At 42.4% G+C, this 6,000-nt stretch overlaps 1 protein-coding gene across 7 annotated transcripts in view; it reads left to right on the top strand.

The window, feature by feature from the left end:
* The window catches only part of arvcfb (ARVCF delta catenin family member b), a 216,559-nt gene that overhangs the window by 171,533 nt on the left and 39,026 nt on the right, over positions 1–6,000 (top strand). The window lies entirely within an intron of this gene.

Here is a 6,000-nt window from a genome sequence, read left to right as displayed (position 1 = left end):
GGGCCCCCCCCCCCCCCCCCCCCCCCCCCCCCCCCCCCCCCCCCCCCCCCCCCCCCCCCCCCCCCGGCTCTCCCCCCGCCTCTCTCAACCCCCTCCAGTCACCAGCCTTCTGACAAAATCATGCTGACAGTGATCCAGAGGCTAAGAGGAGGGGCGCTGCAAACAAGCCGCCCTGTGGGAACCCAGAGCTACACCATCGCGACAAACCCACCCCTAACCCCACACTCCGCCCACCACCCGTCCACCGCTCCAGGCTGCTGCTGGTCTTCATCCTTGCCAGATGAATTCTTCTCTGACCTGCTCCTCATGGCCGCACCCGCTGTCCAAACAATCAAGCCTTGACTGCGGGCGCTGACCCCTCTCCGCCGCTCATTGATTTAGTTTGCTCGATGAGCTCCAGTGATTCCTCCTCCTTTGTTTTCCTTCATTATCCGCCTTCTTCTCTTTGTCTCCTTGGCCACTTACTAAATAACTGCACAACTTATTTCTGCACCCATTGCTCCAATTTGGTGACTGCTGCGTGGTTAAAGTGACTCTCTGGATCTTTGACTCCCCAAACTGACTCCTGGACATAAAATACGAGGAAAACACATGTGGTATGTGAGTCCGTGTGTGCAAGACTGCTTGTGTGTATGGTGCGTAATTGAGGGCATATGTTTGAAATTGTCCAAGGTTTTAAAACATCTCCTGGCCAATTTGCATGGGAATATTAGTCTTTCTAGAGATTAAGGTGGTGTCGAATGTTGCCATGGGTTCCACGGGGGCTTCAGTCTGTCACTAGATAGCCCACTCTGAGTGGGCTAAATGCCGTTCACGATGCCCTGTCGGGAAGGAATTGCGTCTGTCAAGTCCTGGCTAAGTTTTGTCCCGTCTCTAAGCGCTTGTGCAAAGGAACAAAAGGGCACATCAGCAGAGGGTGATGCATGGGTCGGGGGAGATAGGAGGGGGATTTCGGGGAAGAGGCAGAAGAATCAGACGGGGGGAGAGGGAAATAAAGCCAACGTCTGAAACTAAGAGGCCAAACGAGAAAGAGGTGAAAACGGAGGCCCGGATTTGGCCGAGGATCAGTCATCGGAGGAGATATTAAGCTTCCCATCATTCTTAGTTGTATCACCAGGACGTCATCCTCCCTCTTTGGTTTTTTTCAGTTCGCTGTTGTATAGTTGAAATATGCCCTTAAAAACACAAGGGCTCACTTTACCTCTTCAACAACTCATACTCTTTTCACTTCATCCCTTGTTGGCTCTACTTCATGACCATAAAATCTTCTGAAATATGGTAAGAAACCCTGATCCAGTCAGAGTTACTAATGGTTGTAAATATTTCTAGGATCAACAAATCCATCTTTCCGTAGAGAAAACTGAGCTGAAAATAGAAAATTACCTTCAATCTTCAGCTGTCATAGTGAGCGCAAACCGTCCCCCTGCTGGGTACAAAATGACGCAGGTGAGAAAAGGGTGCTTTGGCAGATTTTGAATTTGAAGAACAAATCTACAAAGGTAGAAGTGGTGAAGGCACAAAATGACCGAAAGCCAAACACATAAACACTGCGCCAGCTGAACTTGGAACTACTCCAGGTATTAGGGGGCCTCTGCCCCAGCTGTAACTGAGATTGGACCTGTCATTGACCTTGGACGTAACTGCATTCCGCCCCCTTCTCCTCTTTCACCCTTAGAGAGCGCGCTGTATTGGGTGTCTGCCACGTATCATCACCCTTGCTAGTTTCCCCTAGCCACTTTCTTGACTTTCTCTCCACCCCTGCTCCATCCCACAAACCTTCTTTGTTTCGAGTGCTTGGATCACGCGGCCACAGTTCACATTTGCTTTTTCACCCCAGTGCACTGCCTTCTCACGCTCTCCCTCTGTCTCTTTCATTCTTGCTAGAACTTTATCACATTATCCTCTGCCATGGAGAGCTGCTGGTAGGGCAGGTGGTTGAAGCAGAAGGGGCTGATGGGAAATTGGACGACCCGAGGTTTGCTAGGCGATCTTTGCTTGAGGATTAATTGTGTAAGAGCCATGTAATGATTGCTGGCGTGGCTCCGGAGTGAAATCCTGTTAGTCTCAGCGCAGGGGTCAGACTGAGCCTGAGCGTGTTGCATGTGTGGAAGGAAGGTGACTCTGATCACACCAGAATGGTTGACCAGATGGTGATCTGACAGAGTGTACCGTCTGAAAGCGAAGAACCCGAGCCTCCCTCCTGCTGCGTTCCGATTGAGACGTACAGATCTAATTTTTGCTCTCGTGTGGGAGTGAGTGGGAAACGTCTGCTGTAGTTTACAATGGGAAACATGGTTCCCTCTTCATAGGAACTATATACTGCAGATGATTGATTTTACTGGACTCAATATGTCTCCTTCAATTTAGAACTTAAGGATAATGTTTATATGTAGTTTTTCTTTGTGCAGCCTTAATATTGTTGTGATATTCTCTTAACTGCGGCGATGATTTTTGCACCTATTAAGTTATTCTTTTATCAGAAATAATTAATGATACATTGTCTGTTTTTCTGATTTAAGGTTTTTATGAGAGAGTTTATTTTCATGCCTCATTGGTCTTTTAAAGCTCATATATTCTAAAGGTGAGTGTAAATCCTAATTTACACATCTTTTCAGGTCTTGAAAATGCCAATTTTAACATGACATTTTTGGAGCAAGGCTTTAACAAAGCACACCATGGTTTTCTATTTAGAATGGCAAAATGAAAAAGTAATTTTATCCCTTTTCTGTAATTGTTAGATATTAAATAAATCTGCTGGAGAAAAATATGTCAAGGTCTTTTCACATAAATATGCACCTTGGATTTGATTTTAGAAAATAAAAGAAAATGATTAAGGACAGAATTTCTTGGTGTTGAGGAAATCCGTTTTGCTGGCCTCAGGATCGGGTCACTGCTTTTTACACATGATGTGTTTCCATTGGCTTCATCAGACCATGACCGCCAGCTTTCACTACAGTATTTCGTAGCGAAGAGTGAAGCGGTTGGGAAGAAAGTCAGCACCTCCAAATCCGAGACGATGATGCTTGAGCTTTCAAGAGGGTAGACTGCCTTCTCTGGGTCTGAGATGAGTTTCTGCGCCAAGTTTCTCAGGGTCTTGTTCACGGATGACGGAAACATGGAGTGGGAAATCAATAGACGCATTGGTGCAGCCTGTACTCTCAATGTACCGGTTGATCTACATTCGTACCTTTATCTGTGGTCACAAGCTCCGGGCAGTGACTAAAAGAATAAGATCATGGATGCAAGTGGACAAAATGAGTGTCCTCTGCAGGGTGTTTGGATTTTCCTTTAGAGATGGGGTGAAAAGTTCAGTCATCCAGGAGGGACTCAGAGACACTCAGTCTCCACATTGAGAGGATCCAGTTGAGGTGACTCGAGCATCTGGTTAGGATGCTTCCTGGATGACTCCTTGGTGGGGTGTTTCAGGCACACCCTGCCAGGAGGAGACCAAGGATAAGACCCAGAGCACACTGGAGTGACGATGTGTCTCGACTGGGCTGGGAACATCTTTGAATTTCACCAAATAGCTGTCCCAAGTGGTTGGACAGAGGGAAGTCTGGGCTTTTCTGCTTATTTTCTGCCCTGGCAGCCTAACCGTCAACTGAGTGGAAGATAAAGGATGGACAAAAAAAAAAAAAGATTAATTTAGTGGTGAGCTATAAGACACAAATATCAAATCACAGTTTTCTTAAATTCAAGCTATGATCAGTTTCATCATGATTGACATCATTTTATGTAGAGAAAAGAAAAATACAGAACATACCATAACTTGGGGCATGAAGAATTTCTAACCATGTTTTTACCAGATTTCATGATTTTGACAACTCCTGCCAAGTGCAATTCAAGTTGTGTATGTTTCCATTTTTAAGACATGAGTACAGGATCTCAAACTGCTTTGTCCAACACAGAACAATGTATTTTAATTTCAGAATAAAATAAAAACTCAGGTAAAAATCACTGTTGCCAACATGTACATATTTACCCTTAAATAAACAGGTTTATTTTTCAATTTATCACAGTTTGACTTTGCTACCATTATTAATACCACCATTATTATTGGCATTGATTGTAGTTGTAGTATTACACCTGCTGGCAAACCGGTACGCTGTCTACGTGAGACTCCTGGTGAAGATGTGCCACAATGATGCTATAAATGGAGGCTTTCATCGTCGTTCTTGTAGTGGCTGCTCTGCTGAGTGTAATCAGACTCTTATGTACACCCGGTAACCTCTTAAAGAAAAAGTCAAAATTTAAAATGTTTTCCAGAAAATAATGGCAATTAAATAAATATAGATATTTAACATTCAACAAATGATTGTGTAAATATTCATCCCCTGTAAAGTGACTGGCTTAACAGAGGTCCAGCCAATTAGTGCTTGTAGTCTCACCATGTGTGTCGACCATTTCTCAAATATGGGAAAAAAAATGTTTTATTTTAAAAAATGCCACTTATTTGTCATTGCAAACTTGACTTGATGGTTATGACACATGAATAAACAGGAATAATCTTGATGCATGTTCTGTCAGTATTAATCAAAACAAACCTGTTTATTTTTACATTGTCAATAATAAAAATACAGTAATACAGTAAAATATAACAAAATTTTAATTTTCACGTCATAGTTGTAAGAGTGAGCTCCATTCATTTTTTTTTATGTATTGAGATGATGCAGCGCTTTAAATGGCTAAATTTGACTTCCAGATATCAATATGTTTCTTGTAATTAACCAACCATCCAACTTTCTTTGTTTGATAGCACAACTTAAAACAATTCAACCTGTCCTGCAATCATGGCTCATTCTCAAGTTCAACAAAAGTTTTTCTTTGACTCACCATCCCAGATGCTCCTTATCTCCCTCTCTCTGCTCTCAGACAACATCCAGCCATCTTATTGAACACTGATGATGAATGGGGTTGAATTGATGGCAGATAGCTGGTTGGTGCTAATTGACACCACTGTATCACTTAATCTCCTGCCTTTGTATTCCTACTTATCCTCCTTTTTCTTTTTTTTTCTGCTTGGAAATCCATTACTGTTGAGATTGGCTCCTTTGAAGGGGCTGAATTTCTGTCCGTGATCTATCGTAATTATATGGACCCCACAGGAGATTGTTCTGAGCCTCTTGTCAAGGGCAAAATCTTCTGGGGGAATCGATTGCTGTGGCTGATGTTGAGCTATGAGTATGTACACCTTGTTAAGGATGGTCTGCCTTGGGTTATATGCAACAGATTAATAATATTTCTCTGTAGATTTATATCAGCATGCTCATACTTGACTGAATGTCAGTCAATTAAGTCCTTTGCCAAATCTCAACCTTAATTTGTATTCATTGAATCTTAGAATCATTTTCCTACGTAATTTAACTGTTATCAGTGATACTTTCATAAAACATGTTTAAATCTTGCCTTTAAATCTTGCAAGCTGACCTTTACATTATTTGATGAAAAATATGTATTGCATCCCGTTTCCATTGATTTTGGTTTGAGCTAGATGAGTCCAGTAAATATAAATCCTGATCAAAACGCACTATCTTCTCTTAGTTTCCTTCTCCTGGTGGACGTTTTGCATTGGGGTCAGATAACCATATATCAACATTTCTTTACATAGAACTATGAATAGATTACAGAAACCTAATTTGAAGTAGGTATGAAAAACCCCCAAGAAGCTCTTCTTGGTTCTCCATGACGTTTTCCGTCCGTCCGTCTGTCTGTCCGTCCGATTGTTGGAACATCTCTTTTCCACATCCTTCTTCATTGACAAAATCATTAACACCAGGTCATGATGCTACTTCTATGACCTGTTACTGTATATATGTTGTTTTTTGTCATGTTTAGTGTTGATACTTTCTGAGTAGTTGCCCAAAAATGTACCTTTTTTTGCCTGTGTTCTATCTTGTCGTTTCTCCAGTTTTGGCGAAATGTTCTGTTTGTGTAGCGCCACTGTTGCACTATATCGATAACACAATATTCACTGTGCTATAGAGTATTCAAAACGCTGTG

Source organism: Poecilia latipinna, unplaced genomic scaffold (genome assembly GCF_001443285.1).
Source record: "Poecilia latipinna isolate Pla-1442-1.1 unplaced genomic scaffold, P_latipinna-1.0 Scaffold234, whole genome shotgun sequence".
NCBI lineage: Eukaryota > Metazoa > Chordata > Actinopteri > Cyprinodontiformes > Poeciliidae > Poecilia > Poecilia latipinna.
This window is presented reverse-complemented; position numbering and strand designations above follow the sequence as displayed.